The 24,559-nt window shown below is 38.5% G+C and overlaps 1 non-coding gene across 1 annotated transcript; it reads left to right on the forward strand.

Moving 5' to 3' along the window:
• Positions 1-17,252: 17,252 nt before the first annotated feature.
• LOC140824878 (small nucleolar RNA R71) lies at positions 17,253-17,358 on the forward strand. Its single transcript, XR_012116496.1, has one exon. It is a non-coding gene; the product is annotated as a small nucleolar RNA R71 (small nucleolar RNA).
• Positions 17,359-24,559: the final 7,201 nt, after the last annotated feature.

The following is a 24,559-nucleotide window of genomic DNA, read 5'->3' on the forward strand; positions in this document are numbered from 1 at the left end:
TTCAAAACACCACAATTAACTATACTAGTAGCTGAAATTAACCTCAAAGCACACACAATTTTCGAGAATAAGGAGGAGAGAAAAGGCTTGTGTTCTTCGTCGTCCGGTCGATCAACGTCGCACCCTCGTCAACGATCGTATATTCGAGCGTTATAAACGCAAATTTATGTTTCTAAACCCTTTTAAACATCATACAAATCATACGATACATAATTTAATTGCCAATACATGATAAAATATGAATGAATTGTGATTAAAACATGATAAAAAACCAAGGTAATAACAAGCTGCAATAACTGTGGGCTTCAGGAGAGGGAGGACCGAGGGTTGTTGGGTTTGCACTTGGTTCTATGGCTTGGCTAGGGTGCATGGGGTGAAGAGGCTCGAACAGGTCTTTAGTAAGGTTTGTTTGGGATGTGGTTAGGTATTAGGAAGTGTCCTAGCAGGGCTAGGGCTCGCGCTAAGTGGGTGGAGAAGAGTCCTTGCGTGAAGGGACTCTTCACGCGTAGGATCAAGGGGGGCCGAGAGTTTCAGAGGGAAGCTTTAGAGAGGGCTGGGCCAGGGTGGTCCAGGGAGGGTCAGTGAGGCTCGGGATCGGTGGTAGCTCAGGGAGGATCAGTGAGGAGTCCCACGCGAGAAGGGGACCCCATCACGTTGAGGAGAGGTGCGTGCAGCTTCTGTTGCTTCAGGTGGTTCGTGCACTGGTTCAAAGGCTTGGGCTGGTCTGGGTTGGGTCTGGGCATGGTCCAAGGATGGTTAGAGTCAGGTGGGCTAGGTGGTGGCTCGGCTGGAGGAGTCCTAGGGTCATTAGGAGTCCTTGGACGAGAAGGGAACCTTGTCCGTAGGCTGCTGTCTTCGTTAAAAGTGGTTTGTGCGTGGGTTCAAGGGTCTGGGCTGGGCTTGGTTCAGGTCTGAGCGTGTTCTAGGTCCAGTAAGGGTCATGGGTGGTTGGTGGGTAGATGGCTTGATGAGTCCTAAGGCAACTAGGGAACCCAATACAACTATGACACCAACACACGCACACAATGCATGCACTCGGGTCCAGAGTGCAGGACCTCTAACATGGTTCTAAGAGCTGTTTAATGGGCTAGGCTTGGTCAGGAGGGTGCCTAGGTGGGTTGGTTCGGGTTTGGCTCGAGGTGGCTCGACCGTGGCTCGAGTAAATATTGAGATGGCTCGGTGTGTTCATATATGGGTCAATTTCGAATTTAATAAGAGTTAAATTGGAACCATGGGTCCAGGGTGTGGTTCATGTCTCACAAGGGTAGATTAGGTATTAAAAATGTTATGCTTAAAATTTGGGATCAAAATATGGAGTTTTGGATTTATCCAGGATCTAAACGCATCACGAATCGTTAATTAAATAATTAGTTAAAAAGTTTATATTTAAGCTTAATAAAAACATGAAAAATTATATTTAAACTTAAATAATTATTTGAGATAAGCCCATGTCATTAAAAGTAAGAAAAAGATAAAATCGAGAATTTTTACGTCTAGGGGCAAAACGATAATTTTACACTTGAGAAAATACGAAAAAAGCTTGGCAGCGTCCCGAAGGATCATAATGTTTGTTAAATGATATTTTATGATTTACATGATGATTTTGATTAAATATGATATTTTATGATTATTGTAAAGCTGTGCAATTTGTGCTGTTTAAAATGCTATTTTTGGAAAGTTAGGTTATTTTATGATTTTTAAAGAAAAGGAAAAATATTTTGAGGGATGTGAATTGACTGTGACAAATGATATATAATATGTGGGGGATCCGTTTTTTGAGGGAATAGTGAACTTACATTTTTATGGGGATGTCTTAAAGGGAAAAGGTATCGGAGAGAGCTTATTTTCAGGAGAAGGCCCTAAAGTGAGTCCATGTTTGGGAAAAAGGCCCCAGAGAGAGCCTGTCTATGGGAGAAGGCCCTCTGAGGGGGTCCGACGATCGTATTTCCATGGTGGAGCCTAGTGCCCACCGCCATGGACCATGTAGAGCTGAAGACTGATCAGTCGACCGAAAGATAAAAGCTAGTCACTTTCAATGATCAAACTTCATCCAAAATGATATATGATTGAAAGCTTTACGATTAAAATGATTTTATGATATATGATTTATATTTAAAGATTTTAAAATGATTTATTTATGCTCAAAAACTATTTTAAATGATTTATGATTAAATTATTTTAAATGGTCTATTTATGCTTAAAAGCTATTTTAAATAAAAGTATGATTTTTAATGCATATGATTGTATATGTATTATTTTTTATTCATGTTTGGAACTTGTTGAGTCTTTAGATTCACTAGATTTGTATGATGCAGGATTTGATGATTTATGGGAGACGTTGACGATTGAGTGGATCGAATGTAGCAGTACACATCCGAGACCTTTATGTTTCCGCACTAGCTTGTTAGATAAATGATTTAAAGATTTATGTTAATGATTTTATTATAGATATTTATATGCTTATTTTATAGTTAGTTTGATCTCTTTAAAGGTCGATTTAGGAGTTTTGGTTAGTCGATGATATATGATTATTTTATGCACTTGAGATTTTAAATGATAATTTATTATGGTTTTGAAAATGTAAGTTATTTTAATTAGTATTGTTGAGTTTATGATTTATGATTTAAAAAAAATAGAGGCCATTTCAAATACTTGACAAAAGTCCGGCTTTCTTTTTACTACATGTGTCATGCAATTTTACATTTTTTTTATCATTTTTTAATGAATAAAAAATAGTATGAATCCCTATTATTTTTGGTCATTGTCCCTTTCTATTCTCCTTCCCGGTTCCCACTCCTCTTCTCTTCTGTGCGAGCAACCATTTTTTTCCTTCAATTTCCTACTCGCCATTATCTATGAAACCCTTTCCCGTTGTCCATCGGCACAATTTACCATATTTCACAGGTATATGTAACTGACTCTTCCCACAAACCCGTCGCTAAAAATCGTGAATCTGCGTAACCAAGCGTAGAAAATTCCTAGCAAAGCCGAGTCCCTACCAGCAGAAACCACATGTCCCATCATCCATTGCCGTCCTATTGCTGGAAACTTTGCAGAACCAGAATTTCTGGGTCGAAGCAACGTATGTGAGGAGGAGAAAATAGGCGCTTCATTTTTGGATTTCCGTGGAACTACCACCCTATAAAACTAATAAAGGACGATTAAATGATACACATTTCAATTGTCGTTTATTTGTGATCATTTTTGTAGTTGTAATGGTTTTTGTGCGTAAAAACATTTTTTTTCTTCAATCTCATTTTGGATACACAAATGGATTTATGACGTTGTATGTTCATAATAAGATTGTCATTTGCGGAAAGAACCATCGGCCCCATAAAAAATAGTGGAAGTGAAATAGTTTAAAGAGGGCACAAAGCATAGTTCAGGGCTGCGATTTGCGAAAAGAAGCTTGACTTTGGGCAGAAAATTTCTTCAGCCAAACACCATATGCACGAATAATGTTGAACAAAGTAATATGCTTGATTAAATCCAATTTAGGTTTTTTTTTTGTTAATAAATTTTGGTGCATTATCGTGAAATTGAATTTTAGCCCAGTATTGTGAAATTGAATTTTGTTGTTTTGACCGAATACGTACATTAATGTGCATGATCTTGGGAACAAGTTTTGTTTAACATAACGTGTTAGTTTAGAGTATATGATTGGAATGATAGTTATGTGATATTAGTTTGGCTTGTCAAAATGAGTTTGTTTTAGTTTATTTTGATGGAATGTTTTTTATTTGGTTTGACATAATGTTTTTGATTTTGTTTGACAGAATGAGATTGTTATTTGATATTAGTTTCTGCATGTAAGATCATTATCATGTTTCCACTTGATTTCTTTTGTGCGCTATTTTTTGTTTGACTTGACTTATCTTTTATCAAACAATTTTGAAAATAATTGTTGAATTATTACGATAATTTTGTAGTAAAATATTTCTAAAATGAGTACCGAAAAATTTGGACGATTTTTTTGAAATATAATGTGAATAGAAAAATTTCTGCTTCAATATTGTTTGAGCACAAAAGTCGATTTGGTTCCGTTGTGATTTTATTTTATGTAATTCATTTATCCCCATTATTTGAGTTTTTATTTAAAGTAAGAAATTATAGAACTAATTTTCTTTTTTGGATGTCCATTTTATTTGACGCCTAAATCGGCATAATCAATTTTAATATTTTAGATATTTCACGATCGATTTATTGATGGAATACGGTTCCGGGAGCGCAATATTTTTTTTTCTTGGAAGTTGCCGCTACTTCAATGGTTTTTATTTGATTTCAATTCCTAATGACGCAACTCTGTTAGAGATATTCCAGAGTTTAGGACAAAAATGTGCGTTTATTAATTCTGAATTAAAGATATTGCAATACATGGCACCACATGAGCAGATTTCAATAACCCTGAATGAAGATGATAATGTCTGAAATATGATAAACCTTCATAGTTGTTTGAAATTAAATATAATCAAATTGATAGCAGTTCCAAAACATGATCAGAGCCCGGTCAACATAAATGTTACAAGGTAACTTCGTTATTTTTTTTGTTTGCATTGTTTTTATTGTTTGTTTGCTAATTTCAGAAATTGCAAAGTTGATAAATGAGTTATTGCTTGTTTTTTTACTACTGTGCAGTAGTACTTGAGTATTATTTGTTATATTTTGTAGTTCAATTTAAATTAGGTAAAAGAATATTGATGTGTTTCCTCATGTATTTTATTGATTTGTATTAAAATGGTTAGGTTTGATTTTGATTATGAAATTTGTCCTGACGGAGGTCACGAGCTTGACATTGACACTTTAACCAATTCTATTGATGCTTGGATTCATTGCATACGTGGTGTGGGCAAAAATTTAAAGATACAGCCGAATTCAGGATTTGTCTTAAAATTTTTGTTATTGCCAGTAGAAGATCTTTTAGTTACAGGAGAAATGAAAGTGGTAAGATCTTAGTTCTTTGCAGCAAAGATAACTGTGAATGGAAAATTTATGCCTCCAAACATAAAGCGGATAATTCATTCGGCATAAGAAAGTGCAACCTAAACCATAGTTATGGGGATGACAATTTGTGGAGTAGAGGTCACCCTAAAGCTGATTCATCTTGGGTAGCTAATGTTGTGAAGGAGAAGTTAAGGGGAGAGCCATTATATCGCCCATGTACAATGCTGAAGGACATTGAAAGAGATTATGGAGTAGAACTTGAGTATCATAAAGTTTGGGCGGGTAAAGAGATGGCAATACATGATATTCATGGAACTGATAAGGGGTCGTATGATAAATTACGATGGTATTGTCGTGCTATTAAAGAAACAAATCTCGGGAGTTTTGTTGAATGTGAAATTGATTTGATGACAAAAAAATTTAGACAGTTATTCATACGTTTTCATGCCTGTCTTGTTAGTTTTATTAGTGGTTGTCGGCCATTAATATATTTTTATGAAACTCACATTAAGAACAAGTAAATATGATGTTTATTAGGCGCTGTGGCAAAAGATGCGAATGATGATATTTTTACACTTGCGTATGCAGTTGTTGATGCAGAAGACAATTCTAATTGGGAATGGTTTTGCTACCGGTTAAAAAATTTCTTGGCATCCTAATACATCATGATATTCCGTAGCTACATTTTTTTCTCTGACCGACATCCTGGACTTATCAAAGCTATTTAGTCTATGTTCCCTGGTAGTCACCATTCTTATTTTTTAAGACATCTGGTCGATAACTTTGTCAAGCAGGTTTGTCTTATGTTGATTTTTCAATATTTTAGCCATCTGTTTTTTTATTCTTTATCAGTTGGTTATTATCTTTAATTTTTTTTAATTTAATTTTGTAGGTATTACGTAGGTATCCTCTCCATAACAAAAAACATTGGTCTTCTGTTTTGAAGAAAGCTGCGTACACCCCATCAAGACACGAGTTCTCGCAGCATATCAAAAGCATAATCGAATCGTGCCGCTTGCCCAGGAGTTTCTTGTGTGTGTCCCCAGAAAATTTGGCCAAATCTATGTTTGTGGGTAAGCGATGGGATGTCATTAATAATAATATTGTTGAAAGCTGGAACAATTGGGTAAAACCAGGGCGATGTCTACCTATTGCGAGTATGATAGATAATATATGAATTCAAATAATGACCACGATGCATAAAAGATGAGAAAAACCTTGGAGCTGACCGGATAACTAAGTCTAAGAAAGAAGAAGGATGTCTCACTTGCATACGGTCAATCTCGAACCTTAAGGTGCACAAGTCATGTGGAAGTCTGTTTGAGGTGATAGATGGGGACAAAAAATTTTCAATGGATTTGAATTCATGTCGTTGTTAATGTCGATATTGGCAGATCTATGGGCTACCATGCAATCATGATTGTTCATACATATAATCAAAGTCTCTGTCGGTTTATCAATTTTGTGATGGATATTTTAAGATGAACATGTACCGTCAAACTTATAAAGAATCATAAATCCAATTCCAACGTATGACATGATTGAGGGCTATCCTTCTGCTTCATTTTCACTAGCATCTGAATCACGTTAATCTATACAAAATTTAAAAAATATTGTTAACTATCCTTTTGATAAAAATATTCTACAATTAACATCAAATTTTTTTACCTCTACATTGGGTGACATGCAGTACATGTCATGCACATATTTATGTTTTCTATTGCTCAATGTATTGAAATAGGCATGAATAAGGTCAGATCGTAATTCGTTGCCAAACAAACAAAGCAGTATTTCGTGCTCATACAATATCACGTCATCATCTTGCCAAACTACACCACTACAAAGACAAAATAACAAACCTAAAAACTCAAACAAACAAAAAACGACAAATTATGATTTCACCAAAATTTTAAAAAACAATATCTTTTTACCCCAAAAAATCCCCGCATATGTACTTTTCAATTATGTCTCTCTCTTCCTTTGATATCTGATCATGACCATCATAGTCATGTCTTCCTCGGAACTCCTGCAAAGATTCCTCTACGACACTTTTAACATCAATATCATCCTATATAAAAACAGGAAATATGCAAATACAAAATTCATTAACAAAATTTAAGCTCAAAGAAATCATACAAAATATAAATTATTTTTAGCTATTGCCAAACAAATTAATTTTAAATTACCAGATCCAAGACGAGTGATGATTCTTGTTTTCTCTTGTGCTTTGGGGTCGTACTAGGAGGTGTCCAATAGTCAGGATGTTTTCTCTTTTTCAACCGATCTGCTCTTTTTTGAACCGTCTTCACAATAGATGATTTTGGATTAGAAATAATCATTTATTTCCCTTCTTCAATGTCAGTACCTACGTGCACGTTGTCTCCAGAATTTGTGTTCATATCCACTTCGTCCACAACCACTTTCACACAACTCTCCACTTTAACGTTGTCTTCCATGTCTGTTTTCACTTTGTTCTCAACCACTTCATTCAAACTTTTAACTGAAGCATCAACATGTCCATCTACATCTTGCTCGGTATGACCTTCATCATACATATGTGTCACATCCTTGAAGATAAATCGGGGGTGTATCATCTTCAACCACTTCATTTTTTTCCTTCAACACTTTAATCTCATTTTCAAGCCTTTTTTTTTACCTCAACAATCCTCTCTATATGATCAACGAGCTTTTTTTCCTCCTCAAATGGTTTGATCAGAACAATCTAACAATATTAAAGACAAATTTTTAGTTTTATTAATACATGTACACAAAACAATAGGATGATGCAGATTAAATTGCGCAAACCTTGTTCGATCGCACAACCATTAAAGCAGCCTCTGCCCTTTAGGATTCACGGGAATCTTGCTCTCTCCCCACTAGAATAAACGAGGAAAGCAATGTAAAACACGAGGTTCACCGAGCATAGAAAATCTTTCATACACCCAAGCCTATACAAATAAAATGATTAGCTTTTACTACAACAAACAAAAACATATATAACCTTCAAAAAGAAAAATAAAATACCATCAATCCAACTATGCAACCTCCCATATACTTTTTATACTTTCATTTCACTTTAGAGAATCCAAGATGGTCTTCAATTTCATTAAGCAAAAACCTAAAGGCTGCATCTCCCCAACATATCCAAAAAAAATTTCCAAATTGTCCGAGTATTAGAAAATAAACTTTGGTGTTCCAAAATTACTGATCGAGCAAAACTTGCACAGTGAAATCCCCAATAAAATATGATTTTGTATGCTCAAAAATTAATCGCAAGTGCACGATGTCAAGTAATAATATAGTGTACGTGAGTACAAGTATCGTTCCACTGAAGACTGTGTTTTACAATTGTTATTTTCAGTTATTTAACATTTAGCAACGAAAATTGAGTTGATTGTTTTATTACTACTAAAATCAAATAAGAATGCAAATAATAAGATTCAAAATCAAGTAATGAGATATAATGTCTAAAATGGTTGAGTAAAATTCAATGAAAAATGGATTTGTTGGGAATCTCGGTTCACCTACCCCTCGTTAATTTATTAATTCGTTCGATTGTGATCTACGCTTCCGACAGGATTTCCTAATCTATTGAACACACTCTCTCGAGCTATGCCAAACTAATTCTACTCAATGAAGTAATTAAATATCTTTAATTATTTATCAAGAGCAAATCGCATTTCGATCTATAAAATCCCCTAGTTTTCGACCCTAAGGACTATGACTATCGGCACGTATCCAATTTCATATATCTATGTAAATTGTAGATCCGCGAATTATACTACTCGATCCTATCACTCGTTATTCTCTCGAACTCACTCGTGATATGAAAACGTCGTTAAAGTTAGCTACGCTTTAATGACACAGTAAAACAGTAGTAAAATCAAGAATACCGCACAATCAAAATATAAATTAATTCAAACCAACGTTCGGGGTAGGATCCCCTTTAATCCCAACAAATAATAAAGTTAGCTACTAGAATTCATGATCAAAATAAACATAACAAAGTTTAAACGATGAAAACAAAATTAGAAATACTAGATTTGATGAAAAACGCAAAGAACGATGTCCGGAAATCGGCGAATCTTCAATCCAAGCACTAGCTCCAAGCTTTTCTACTCTTTTTCTCCTCCTTGGCTGCCGAATACCCCCCCAAAAATCGTGCCTAGTGTATCTTTTTCTCAGACTTCTCTTTCCAAGTTGAATGCAAATCAAAAAGGGAACTTTCCATTGTCGCGTCGCGCTGGGGCGGTCAAGTTTCACCGCCCTAGCGCCAAGTCCTCTGCCCTTTGGTTCTCTTCGCAGCCTCTCGCGCTGGGGCGGTCAAGTTTCACCGCCCTAGCGCGAGGTCTTCTGTTTTGAGTCTTCAGCATCTTGCGCTGGGGCGGTCAAGTTTCACCGCCCTAGCGCGAGGTCTTCGGCCTTAAATCCTCTTTTTGGTTTATTTTCTCCATTTTCCTGCACATTAAGGTAACTTCAGTGAGCGGTGATCAAAGGTAATAGACTAAGAATAAATAACCAAAATGCAGACCTCATAAACTCTAAAACGATGCAAACTATGACTCCTGCAATACCTTAAAACACGTAAATATGACCTCTATCAACCCCCCATACTAACCTGTTGCTCGCCCTCGAGCAAAAATAGGTTGCAAGATATAACAACTTGAGAAGTAGTACATCGGTGCATTCATGGTTCTGGTTTGCCTCAGTGAATATCAACACATACTTTATCCACCAATTTATTAACACAAGACACTAGTTTCAAATTTCACTACGAAGTTTCGACATTACATTCTTTCATGGATGTGTAAAACAATGTGTGTGTGTGCACTGTTGGCTCAAGCATCATGCATTTTCATAGTAAAGATTTCAATGCCGTCAGTGACTTTAATCTACACTTTAGTGTACCATCCCTTTCTCTCATCCCTCTTCACTAACACTGATACACAGCACAGCTAAGTAGGACTTGGTATGAACAAAATCATCAATGCAAGGTAAGGGTGTCTCGAGCAGGCTGGAACGGACAATGAGGGAGGTGTAGTGGTGTAATGATTGCGCACTTTCAGACTTTGTGTCTGATTTCCTTCAACTCCATACATCTCCATTCTTTTAGCCCAGGAATAGAATTTCATTCCTTTATTTGGCTCTCCCACACCTTACATCTCCATCTTTCATTTTTTTTTTGACGTTTTGTTTTGTGCCGCAATCTTTCATTTTCTGTTCTCCCTCAAACAGGGACAAAAAGTATTGGCGTGTGGTGGTGTCCACTCTCAAGGGTGCCTCAACAAGATTCGATAATGGTAGGTATAAGAGTGCAGATATCGCCACACAAGTATTATCAGTAAGCTCAGTTCAATGAATTAGTTTAGCAAATATGTGCCTACTCAGTGTTCATATCGAAGGATGTGTTCAAGTTCAAGTTACCTAGTGCATTTCAAATTCCCCACAGGCAATGTCCAAGTTCACTATGTCATGCACTTTGATTTTGCCAACATTTGTGCCGAAAATTTCATTATCCATTTCAGATTTTCATGTGTCCACCTCTTGTGTATTCTAGACTAGTGCCGTGAAAATAACAGTGGTCATGTGTATGTGTATCCCATTCAACATCATCATTGGCTACCATACATCATTCTAGCACCATTGTACATCACTTCTCAGCTGACAACAACGAACACGAGATAAATGCAATCCTAAAACAAAATGAACTAAACAACCAACCGACACATGATATAACTAAATAACCAACCAACATACGACATAACTGGAGTAAATGCCCACCCCCCAAATAGAAACGTGCACTGTCCCCAGGGCGCAACACTTACGAAAACAACGATGCAAACGATCAGACCAGGAGTTACAAATGCAGACAAAATGCACGGTGAATAAAAGCAGAAAGTAAACGCAAAATAAAGTGAAACGGGAAGACTCCCCTGATCACTGGTCATCCTCCTCGTCATCGGGTGGTACAACTCCATGCTCTACATCGTCGGCCTGAGGATAAGCATACTGGAAGGGGAAAGGAGGTGGGTATGCCGGTGGTGGTGGGTAAGCTACGGTGTCCATGCCCATGTGCAATGCCATCCCACGGACCAGAGACTCCATCGATGTCATGTGTGCGCTATTGACAGTGTTATACTGATCTCGATGGACCGCAAAGGCACCCAACTCGTCAAATTTTTCAATAATGGACCGGCGGCGGGGCTGTGGTGGTGGTGGTGGGTGGTTGGCGGCCGCCTCCTCCTCAGGTACCTCTGGGAAGTCAATCGCACGCTTGCCTCTCTTCGTCTTCGCCCACGAGACGTCAATGGGCCTCATTGGTTGTAGCCATTCGTCCTCCACATTAACGACTACCCCGGCTCGCACACACAGCTCGGTAATAATAGTAGGAAAGAATAGGGCAATGCTCGAGCTATGTATGGACTGCTGGATCTGCGAAAAGATCACTCGGCCCACATTAATTGGTATCCTTTCTACCAATGCGTACACCATGATGGCGCGGTCCTTCTGAACGTCACTGGTATGTGACACTGGCATCAATCGTTTGGATAGGAATGCATACCACATCGCGGGTTTGAACAACAAATACTTTTCCAGAAAGCAACTCGGAGTCTTTCACCTAGCACCCGGGTAACATATAGATTGCAAAATGACTTCGAAATTTGGATTTGCGATCAGCGCCTCTAAATCAGACTCATCAACTACAGGGGTAGCTAATAGTGCATTTATCGTGATTGAGTCGAAAGAAACTAGCTTACCCCGTACCATAGCCGCGCCATCAGTTCTCTCGGCGGCGTTGGCATAGAATTCTCGCACAATCGGAACCACCGCAGCCTTAGGGGGCGCACAAAAGGATTCCCATCCCCGGTTCGCAATAGCCCGCATCAAACCCAATGACCCCGAAGATAATTCAAACCCCCGCTCCGGAATGGAGCGCCTATGAACTTTGGCATGTTCATATCTCTGTCGTGCTTCCTCGGTGACAAATTTACCTCGAATACCAGAGGATGAGGAGGAAGAGGCGTGTGTTACCTTGGATTTCTTCGGGGCCATGAATGAATGTGTGTGTGAAGCTTTGCCAAGGTTACTCCGCGTGGCTGTCCCGAATTTGAGTGAAGAGTGGAGTCACCAACTGATTGAGTGCTCTAGGAGTGTAGGAACCCGAGAATCTGCAATTCAAGAAGAAATTTGAAGGTGAGGGGCGATTTGTGCAGAGTGTTCGGTGTGGGAGGGGAAATGGGGCGTGCAGAATGAAAAGGGAAAGGGGAGATCGCGTTTAAATACCGTGGCGCGCTGGGGCGGTCAAGTTTGACCGCCTTAGCGCGAGGCTCTCGGGTGAAAACAAAAGGGTTTTGCGCTGGGGCGGTAAAGTTCCACCGCCCTAGCGCAAGACCCTCGGTCCCCAACGTGCCATGGGCGTTCGCTGGGGCGGTCAAACTTGACCGCCCTAGCGCCCTAGCTTCTGTTTTTGTTTTGTCAAATTTTTTTTTATTTTATTTTTTTAAAATAAAACAACAGTAAAATAAAATATGCTGACACGAAAGAAAAAGAAAATAATTAAATTGACACGAAAGAACAATGAAATCAAATGCGAGATAAGGGGAAGAAAAGTAGTTCTCAATTTATAGTCGAGAGCTTGACTGTCGGCCCGTCTCAGTTTGAATTGTCTTGGAACCGGGTGATTCCAAGTTGTGGCGCAACTGTGCCACCCATGTAGTGCTTCAGGCGCTGGGCATTGACCGTGAATGTCCCGTCTTTCCCATCTTTCAATTCTACAGCTCCCGATGGATAAACTTTGAGATCAAGAATGGACCAGACCATCGCGACTTCAATTTTCCGGGAAATAGTCGCAACCGGGAGTTGTAGAGGAGGACACTTTCACCTTCTTTGAACTCTCTCTCGATGATCCTCTTGTCATGGGCCTTCTTCATATTTTCCTTGTAGGTTAGTGCGAGATCATAGGCCAGATTCCGGAATTCCTCCAACTGATCTAGTTGAAGCAAACGTCGTTCACCTGCATCAGTAAAGTTCAAGTTTAGTGCTTTTGTTGCCCAATATGTCCGATGCTCTAACTCTACAGGTAAGTGACATGCTTTACCAAACAATAATCTGTACGATGTCGTGCCTATTGGTGTTTTGAAAGCAGTCCTATATGCCCAAAGATCATCATCTAACCTCACCGACCAATCCTTCCTATTGACACCTACCACTTTTTCCAAAATCCGCTTAATTTCTCGGTTAGACACCTCAACTTGCCCACTCGTCTGAGGGTGATAAGGGATAGAGATTTTATGTGTGACACCATATTTGCTCAAAAGTTTTTCAAAGAGTTTGTTGCAAAAATGAGTGCCACCATCACTAATGATTGCTCGTGGTGTTCCGAATCGGTTAAAAATGTTTTTTTTAAAAATTTTAGGACCACTTGAGCATCATTAGTGGCGTACGCTTCCGCCTCTACCCACTTAGACACATAATCCACAGCAACCAAGATGTATTTTTTTGTGAAAAAACTAGGAAATGGTCCCATGAAGTCTATCCCCCACACATCAAACACCTCACATTCAATGATATTATTTAACGACATTTCATGACGGTTAGAGATGTTACATGACCGCTGGCATTTATCACAATGTAGCACATAAGAACGAGCATCTTTGAAAAGAGTTGGCTAATAAAAGCCACATTCAAGTACCTTGGATGCCGTCCTTGTTGGTCCGAAATGACCACCTACCTCACGGTCATGGCAATGGTTGAGAATTTGATCAAACTCTTCCTCCGCTACACACCGTCTTATCATGGAATCTGCACAAATTTTAAACAAAAATGGTTCCTCCCAAAAATAGTATTTCACGTCAGAAAAGAATTTCTTTCGTTGGTGAAACGATAGGTTTGGCGGAGGTGTGCCTGTGACAAGAAAGTTAGCGAAGTTTGCATACCACGGACAATTTCTCACCTCAAAGAGTTGCTCATCAGGGAACCAATCATTGATAGCACGATCGACAGAATCATCACAAATAAATTCTAATCTAGGCAAGTGATCTGCTACCACATTCTCGACACCCTTCTTATCTCTTATTTCTAAATCAAATTCTTGTAACAATAAAATCCACCGAAGAAGGCGTGGCTTTGCATCTTTCTTAGCAAGCAAGTATTTAAGGGCAGAATGATCAGTGAATACAATTACTTTGGACAAAACAAGGTATGAATGAAATTTGTCAAGTGCGGATACTACTGCAAGTAATTCCTTTTCAGTTGTTGCATAATTCAATTGAGCCTCATCTAAGGTCTTACTTACGTAGTAAATTGTGTGAAATACCTTGTTTCGCCGCTGGCCAAGTACGGCCCCTACTGCAGTGTCACTGGCGTCGCACATGATCTCGAAGGGCAGGTCCCAATCCGGTGCCACCAAGACAGGAGCCGTAACCAAGCGCTCCTTTAAATCCTCGTATGCCTGCAAACAGTTAGAATTAAAATCAAAGTGCATATCTTTCATAAGTAGAGAAGATAGAGGTTTGGCAACTTTAGAAAAATCTTTGATGAACCGCCGATAGAAACCGGCGTGGCCTAAAAAACTTCTAACTCCCTTTACTGAAGCTGGTGGTGGTAGGTTCTTTATGACTTCAATTTTTGCCTTGTCCACCTCAATTCCTTGCTCCGAAACCTTTTGCCCTAAAACAATCCCCTCTTGTACCATGAAATGGCACTTTTTCCAATTGAGCACCAAGTTCGTCTCCTCGCATCTTCTCAACACGGATCTCAAATTCTGCAAGCACTCATCAAACGTTGCACCAAAGATATCCATAAATATTTCAAGAAAGGTTTCAATCATATCATGGAATATAGCAGTCATACATCGCTGAAATGTAGCAGGTGCACTACAAAGACCAAAAGGCATTCGGCGAAAAGCAAACGTGCCATAAGGACAAGTGAAAGTGGTTTTCTCTTGGTCCTCAGGTGCAATTGTGATTTGATTATACCCCGAATACCCATCTAGAAAACAATAAAATTCATGCCCCGCTAATCTCTCCAACATTTGATCAATAAAGGGAAGGGGAAAATGGTCCTTACGGGTGGCATCATTCAACTTCCTATAGTCAATACACACTCTCCACCCCGTAACAGTTCTCGTGGGAATAAGTTCATTCTTTTCATTTGTGATCACCGTAATACCACCTTTCTTAGGCACACATTGAACCGGACTTACCCAAGCACTATCGGAAATAGGATAGATAATACCTGAATCGAGAAGCTTAATGGTTTCAGCTTTTACTACCTCTTGCATCTTTGGATTCAGTCGTCTTTGAGGTTGCACGAGAGGTGAGTACTTCTCTTCCATCAAGATTTTATGCATGCATATCGATGGACTGATTCCCTTGATGTCTGCCACCTTCCAAGCGAATGCCCTTTTGTGCTCTTTGAGAACTTGCAACAATTTGTCCTCCATAGCATCTGTCAAAGCAGCAGAAATAATGACAGGCAATGTGTTATTCTCACCTAGGAATACGTACTTTAAGTGCGGAGGTAAGGGTTTGAGCTCAAGCGTCGGTGGCTCCTCGATGCTCGACTTTGAAGGGATCAAATCTTTGCGTTCTCCTAGGTCCTCCAGTCGCATCCTCATTGGCTTTCTCCATGGATGGTTGGCATTGAGATGTGCCACAATTTCAGTTTTTTCATCGTCCAATTCCTCTTCTCCCAACTCAGTAGTGATAGTGGCCTCCAAAGGGTCCCTAAAAGCATCCTGCACATAGTGAGAAACAAGAGAGTCAAAAGCATCAATTCTAAAACAGCTATCAGAATGCAGTGTGTGCTTAAGTGCATTAAAGACATCAAAAGTAATCTCCTCCTCGCCCACTCGCAATCTCAACTTCCCTTCTTGTACATCAATCAGTGCCTTGCCAGTCGCAAGGAATGGTCTCCCCAAAATGAGGGGCATCTCTGTATCCTCCTCCATGTCGAGCACCACGAAATCGGCAGGAAAAATGAATTTGTCCACTTTCACTAGCACATCCTCAATCACTCCGCGGGGGTACTTGACAGATCTGTCAGGCCAGTTGCAAGGACATCCTCGTCGGCTTAGGCTCTCCCAACCCAAGTTTCCTAAACACAGAAAATGGCATCAGATTAATACTTGCACCAAGATCACATAATGCTTTATGAAAAACAACATCACCAATCATGCAAGGAATAGAGAAACTCCCTGGGTCTTTTAGCTTAGGTGGGATTTTGTTTTGCACCAAAGCGGAGCAATTCTCGGTTAAGTTGACTGTCATATGATCCTCCAACTTCCTCTTATTAGCTAAAATGTCCTTCAAAAATTTAGCATAACTAGGACATTTGCATTAGAGCATCGGCAAAGGGAATATTGATATGCAACTTTTTAAACACCTCAAGAAACTTACCGAATTGTGCATCTAGTTTTGCTTTTTTAAGTGCTGCAGGGAAAGGAGGAGGTATAACAATTTTTGGTTTTGCAGTGGGTGCTAGTGTGGAGTTAGAAGACTTACCTTTAGATGTCGCAGTTTGCTCCTCCACTGTTTGAGTTTTCTCTTTTTCCCTTGACTCCAAAACTTTCCCACTTTTCAACTCAATAGCCTTCACTTGCTCTTTTGGATTAGTCTCTGTGTTACTTGGTAAGGTGCCTTGCTCTCTACTTGCTATCATATTCGCTAATTGACCAATCTGATTTTCAAGTCCCTTAATCGACGCATCCTGATTTTGAAGTCTAGTTTCAGTGGATGAAATAAACTTAGACATCATTTGCTCCAAGTTGGACTTTTCTTCTCTAGGAGGATCGGATCTGTACATCGGTTGTTTGCCATATTGTTGTCCTCCTTGCGGTCGATTCTGACTGTTTTGACCGCCCCATGAGAAGTTGGGATGTTGCCTCCACCCAGGATTGTATGTGTTCGAATAAGGGTCATTCCTTGGGCGGTTTTGGACTCCCACTTGATTCACCGGTGCCTCATTTTGCACATAAAAGGGATTTCCATCTTGACAGTCTTTCACATAGTGTTCCCCTCCACATTTCTCACAGAATATCTCTTGCAAACGCATAGCTGTGCCACCCATGTTCAAGCCATCTAGCTTCCTGTTCAATGCATCCAGTTGTGCAGTAATAGCAGAAAAATCAGTTACCTGGTGCACTCCTGCACTTCTCCGCTGGTTGTTCCTGTCAGATTGAGGGTGATAACTGCTAGCAGCCATCTCCTCCAACAACTCATATCCTTCTTCCGCAGTCTTCAGCATCTATCATAGTACGGTTAGGAGTAAGCAAACCGTAATAAAATGTTTGAACGACTAACCCAAGTGGTAACTCATGATGTGGGCATCTTCGTAGTAGGTCCTTGAAGCGTTCCCATGCCTCATATAAAGATTCCTGATCGAATTGAGCGAATGTTGTAATGTCTGCCCGCAGCTTCATGGTCTTGGAGGGAGGGAAGTATTTGGTGAAAAATGCTTTCGCCATGTCCTCCCATGTAGCAATCGAACCTACAGGAAAACAATTTAACCACGCTTTAGCTTTATCACGTAAGGAGAAAGGAAATAAACGCAATCTAACAGCATCATCAGAAACTCCAGTGAATTTAAAAGTATCGCAGATTTCAAGAAAATCCGTGATGTGCGTGTTTGGATCATCCACTGCAGTTCCTCCGAATTGGACTGTGTTCTGAATCGTCTGGTTATGGCTGGCTTGATTTCAAAGTGATTTGTCCGCACGATAGGTCTCACAATGCTAGGGCGTGCACCATCCAAAGAAGGTTGGGCATACTCCAGCATCGGTATGCGGCGTGGCATCTCGACTTGTCTATTTTCACGCTGTTCCTCCTCACGTTCTGGCTCGTGTCTCTCCATCAGTTCTTTAAGCCTCTGTTGTTGTCTTCTCCTGCGGAAGGTTCTGTCAATTTCAGGATCAAACTCAAGCTCCACGTCAAGTGACTTTGGCATGCACCGGAAGAGATATCTGTAATAAAATATGAAATGTTATCTCAAGAGAGATAAAATAATGCTAAAGGAAATAACTAAAAATAAAATTGTAGATTAACAGTCCCCGGCAACGGTGCCAAAAACTTGATCGAGCAAAACTTGCACAGTGAAATCCCCAATAAAATATGATTTTGTATGCTCAAAAATTAATCGCAAGTGCACGATGTCAAGTAATAATATAGTGTACGTGAGTACAAGTATCGTTCCACTGAAAACTGTGTTTTACAATTGTTAATTTCAGTTATTTAACATTTAGCAATGAAAATTGAGTTGATTGTTTTATTACTACTAAAATCAAATAAGAATGCAAATAAAAAGATTCAAAATCAAGTAATGAGATATAATGTCTAAAATGGTTGAGTAAAATTCAATGAAAAATGGATTTGTTGGGAATCTCGGTTCACCTACCCCTCGTTAATTTATTAATTCTTTCGATTGTGATCTACGCTTCCGACAGGATTTCCTAATCTATTGAACACACTCTCTCGAGCTATGCCAAACTAATTCTACTCAATGAAGTAATTAAATATCTTTAATTATTTATCAAGAGCAAATCGCATTTCGATCTATAAAATCCCCTAGTTTTCGACCCTAAGGACTATGACTATCGGCACGTATCCAATTTCATATATCTATGTAAATTGTAGATCCGCGAATTATACTACTCGATCCTATCACTCGTTATTCTCTCGAACTCACTCGTGATATGAAAACGTCGTTAAAGTTAGCTACGCTTTAATGACACAGTAAAACAGTAGTAAAATCAAGAATACCGCACAATCAAAATATAAATTAATTCAAACCAACGTTCGGGGTAGGATCCCCTTTAATCCCAACAAATAATAAAGTTAGCTACTAGAATTCATGATCAAAATAAACATAACAAAGTTTAAACGATGAAAACAAAATTAGAAATACTAGATTTGATGAAAAACGCAAAGAACGATGTCCGGAAATCGGCGAATCTTCAATCCAAGCACTAGCTCCAAGCTTTTCTACTCTTTTTCTCCTCCTTGGCTGCCGAATACCCCCCCAAAAATCGTGCCTAGTGTATCTTTTTCTCAGACTTCTCTTTCCAAGTTGAATGCAAATCAAAAAGGGAACTTTCCATTGTCGCGTCGCGCTGGGGCGGTCAAGTTTCACCGCCCTAGCGCCAAGTCCTCTGCCCTTTGGTTCTCTTCGCAGCCTCTCACGCTGGGGCGGTCAAGTTTCACCGCCCTAGCGCGAGGTCTTCTGTTTTGAGTCTTCAGCATTTCGCGCTCGGGCGGTCAAGTTTCACCGCCCTAGCGCGAGGTCTTCGGCCTTAAATCCTCTTTTTGGTTTATTTTCTCCATTTTCCTGCACATTAAGGTAACTTCAGTGAGCGGTGATCAAAGGTAATAGACTAAGAAGAAATAACCAAAATGCAGACCTCATAAACTCTAAAACGATGCAAACTATGACTCCTGCAATACCTTAAAACACGTAAATATGACCTCTATCAATTACTAATTGGAAATATAACACAGTTAAAAAGCAGCAAAATAAAAAATCTGAAAAAATCATCAATCTCAAGCTCATTCCTGGCCAAATCAAACAACTTCTCTATTATGACATTTCTCTGCACAAAGTTCACCCCCTTGAGATGACACTCAAGAAGTTTGAACAAACTTTAAATCTAGGTTAACGGATTGACCAACGCCCGACAACCCTATAACGATAGAGAATTCCCTCGAAGTTAATGTGTTGGAATTTTTCAAGTTCGCAATCTTGATTTTGATGATAACAAAACTTGGTAATTTGTGTTACTAATAATCTACCTTAGTGTGCAGAAACTAGGATCACTCACGAGCTGTTTACATCGCAAGGTGAAGACCTAACTGATCGCACAAACTGAATCAGTCTAACTGTTACGTCAATTGACCAGTCCAGCTGATTCTCCAGTTGATAGGTGGTTCAGCAAGAGAACCTCAGAAGCCTGGCCAGCCGAAGGAGTGTTCAACTGATGAAGAAACCCAGCTGATCAGTTCAACTGAACGAGAGGGAAATCAGTTCAACAAACGAGTCAACTGATTTCACCAGCCCAACTGAAGATCAGTTCAGCTGACCAGTTCGAAGCATCAGTCAGAATCTTTCAGTTATAGATGAAGACTTACTCTTTCAGTGGATTCCAGCTGTGCGTGAAGGTACTAAGCCATTGTCCAGTCAAAGGACAATAATGGATGTTACATCAGAGCATTAAAGACAAAACGTTTCAGAAGGGCAGTCGAAAAGTCGAGACACAAAGTCCAAGACTCGAATTCAAGATGCAACCGATACAATAAATGAGTCTCACTGTACGATCAGTTTTCCCGCCTATATAAGAAAAGATCAGTGAAGACTCAATATATAGAGAGACAAGAAGCTTCAACGCAAATACGAGAGAAAAGAAAGGGCACACTTATTGCACATCAGCTTTCAGAAGCAATCAGCCCAGAGGGACTTTAACGTGTTATCTGCTTAGTTTAGAAGCTCATTTCCCTCAGTGTGTGAGAACATCCTTGTTCAGTTCTCACACACAAACACTCTCAATCACTCAATTACAGTCTTGTACAAAGACGTTAAACTAGTGTATGTAGTCTTTGACACATAGACGTTAAAGAAGTATAGGCTAGAAGGTGCTGCCTTCAGTCGTAGCCAGGAGTTCAGTTTAGGCAGTAGTGTAAGTCCTAGCTGAGTGAGTTTGTACAAAGTATTGTATAAATCAAATTCTTTAGTGGATCCTACCCGAGGTGGTAGAAGGGGTGACGTAGGAGCAGTTGAATTCTCCGAACATCAATTAAACATATCTTGTGTATTTAACTGATTAGTTGCTATTTTCAAATTGTTTAGATCAGTTAGAGTATCCTTTAGTTCAGTTGTCACCATAACTGAACCGATGAATGCAAAAACTAATATATTCTTTTTCGGTTATTCAGTTTACATAAGTTAAAATAAAATCTATTATAACAGTTTTTTTCACGAAGGATTACTTCGAGTTTCTTCCGCTTGGTTTTAACCAAACTCGATTTAATTTATCGGTGTTAATATTCTTAGAACACGAGCTATTGCAGCTCATTGGAGAATATAGTGTTCAAAATTCCTTTGAAGGCACTAGCACACTCGATCCTTCAGAATGGTACCGTGATATTGCTTCCAAAACAAAAGCTACACGTCTCTACTTCAAAGCGTTTAAGCATTGAGTAGACTCTTGATGTGCTTATAGAAAGCTTTTTGATCTTCAACCAAGGTGCCAGAGGTGAAGCTTCTATCCTCTTCAATTATAACTCACCCAATCTAGGAACCAATTGCTCCATCATGGCTAAAAACTTTGTTGGCGAACACCTTGAGTAACCCTCTTTAACAGAGGGTCCAATATCTGCATCATTATCAGCCGTATTTTCTTCACTCTTCTGTTTAGTCTTCGTCATTCTAATCCACATAAAAAAATTACAATATTACACACGAATAATAACTCAATAAATGTCACAGTGAATTGACACGATAACTCAAGAAATTAGACAAATAAGTTGCTACAAACATGAACAACCAATCTCAAATAAATATCTTACGACAATACATAATGATCTTACATGTCGAAAAATGATAACGATCTTACATGCGGAAATTAATATCAAATAGCAATCACATTTTGTCAAACCAAATCAAAAACATTCTGTCAAAATAAACTAAAACAAACTCATTTTGACAAGCCAAACTAATCTCACATAACTATCATATTAAGCATATTCTCTAAACTAACACATTCAGTTAAACAAAATTCATCATGCACATTAATGTTTGTATTCAGTCAAAACAACAAAATTCAGTTTCAGAATAATGGGCTAAAATTCAATTTCACAAAAAAACCCTACATGGGATTTAATCAAGCAGATTACTTTGTTTAACCTTATTCGTGCAAATGGTGTTTGACTGACCAATTCTCTGTCCTAAATCCAAGCTTCTTTCCTATTACGAACATCATCATAAATCCATTTGTGTATCCAAAATGAGATTGAAGAAAAGAAATTGCTTTTACACAAAAAATTACAACTACAAAAATGATCACAGATAAACGACAATTGAAATGTGTACCCTTTAATCTTCCTTTATTAGATTTATATGGTGGTAGTTCCACGGAAATCTGAAAATGAAGCGCCTATTTTCTCCTCCTTAGCTACGCTGCTTCGACCTAGAAATTTTGGTTTTTGCAACATTTCCGGCAATGAATGCTGGGACTTGTGGTTTGCGCTGGTAGGGACTCTTCTTTGCTGGGAATTTTCTACGCTTGGTTAAGCAGAGGTATGGTTTTGAGCGACGAATTTGTGGGAAGATTCAGTTACATAGACCGGCGGAAACTATGGTAAATTGTGCAAACGAAGGAGAATGAAGGAAAATGACGAGTAGGAAAATGAAGGAAAAACAAACAAATTCTCACACAAAAGAGAAGAGTGGGAAGCAGAAGGAGTAGTAGAAAGATAACATAACCAACAAAATTAGGGATTCTTATAATTTTTTATTAATTAAAAAAGGGTAAAAAGGTAAAAAACTCAAGAAACATGTAGTAAAAAGTAATTTGGACTTTTTCAGGTATTAAAACACCAAAAAAAAAGAAAACTGAGGGGACTGAATCTTAAATAAAACATGGTAAGATGTATTTTTTTTTCCAAATTGCCCTTTTTGTGTATAATATATATTGGTAGAAACTATCAAACCACATAGGAAATGAGACACGATGTCTCTCTCTCCTTTTACATTCCAATGCCCGATAATTATCATAATTACACAATTTATGTGTAATATGTAAACATGTATAATGTGTTAATGCATTTTAAAATATATATATTTCATTGTTTTGATAATGATAAATCTTTTTATATTTTGTCACTAATATTTTTATCGAGTGTGCAGTGATCGAGCAAAACTTGCACAATGAATAGTCCCAAAATTTATTTTATAAATGAAAGCTCGATTTAAATATCGCAAGTGCACGATAGTCAAGTTATAATAAACGTAAGTGAATACGAGTATCGTTCCACAAGGACTGCGTTACACTATTTTTATTTTCAAGTAAAATTTCTTTAGCAACGATAAAATGAGTTGATGATTAAACTAATGTAAATTAAACAACTAAAATAATTAAAATGCAAAGAAAACGTATTCAAGAAAGCAATGATTAATTTGGATTAAATCAATTGAGAAATGAATTTGTTGGGAATTAGCAGTTCACCTACCACTCGTGTTTAAATAATTACACTCTACTTTTACTCGTGCATTCGACGGAATTCCCTAGACTAATTAATATACTCTGTCGAGCTATATTAATACTAATCATAAACATGCAGTACTCAAGTGTCCTCAATTATTTAACAGTTCAAGATTGCATTACATTCTATGGAATCCACTAGCTTTCATCCGGGTGAACTATCACTATCGACACGTACCCAATTCCGTATATCTACTAAAATTGTAAATCCGTGGTTTATACTATTTGATCCTATTGTTAATTGTTCTATCGAAATCATCAACAACATGAAATAATCAAGGAAGTTAGCTAGGCTTCGATTGAAACAAGAAAGAACAATAGCATAAACAAATCACTAATAAAAACGTCGAGAAATAATGTTAAACACCGAGTACGGGGTAGGATCCCCTCAAATCCCAACAAATCTAGAGTTTAGCTACTGAAATTCATGATAAAAACCAACAATCAATGTAAGAAATAAAATACTGAATAATGAAAATACTAAAGATGACGATGGATGACGGCCACGACGCGTGGAAATCTTGAGGTCTTCGAAATCTCCTTTTTCTAGCCTCTCCTCCAAGAAAAGTGATGAAAAATATGATAAGTCCCAAAAAAGATCGCTGATCTCGTGTATTAGGTTTAGGTGTAGGATAGAGTCCATAAAAAGTTGGAAACAAATCTTCCTGAATCTCGCTTCTCGCTAGGGCGGTATATTTTGGCCGCCCTAGCGAAAGGTGCTCGCATAAACTTCCTCGAGCATGTCCCTGGTTTCGCTGGGGCGGTCACTTTTGACCGCCCTAGCGAGACACTTGCGCATAAAATCCTCGGCCATACCAAAATGCTCGCTGGTGACCGCCCTAGCGAATCCTCTTCGATATTTTGACCAATTTTCTCCCACTTTTTTGGTTCAATTCCTACAAAATAACCACAAAATACACGAGATCAATCACATGCTAAATAATGCTAAAAAATGCAAAATTAAACTAAAACAAACTAATATGATGCATGAATGTGACTCAAAACCAACACTAAAAACACGTAAAAACGAGTCCTATAAACCCCCTCATACTAACCTTTTGCTCGCCCTCGAGCAAAATAGGTTAAAGCACGAGATTCTAAACAAACACAACAAACACAAAATACTCAAACAAGAAATAACCAACACAAGTAAATGTCAATGGTGAGTTAACAACTTTTATGCTCATGCCTCAGTGAACTTTCCCACATACAAATCATAATCAAGTCAAATCACAAACGAATACTCATTCTTATCTTCACATAAATCTTGACACTAATTTGAATATGTGTGTGTGTCATGATGGGTCTAGTCATTCGTACTTCAAATAGATCAATCATCAAATCATGCGAGTCACTCAATTAACACTTCAA

This window comes from Primulina eburnea, chromosome 2, assembly GCF_022965805.1.
Source record: "Primulina eburnea isolate SZY01 chromosome 2, ASM2296580v1, whole genome shotgun sequence".
Lineage (NCBI taxonomy): Eukaryota > Viridiplantae > Streptophyta > Magnoliopsida > Lamiales > Gesneriaceae > Primulina > Primulina eburnea.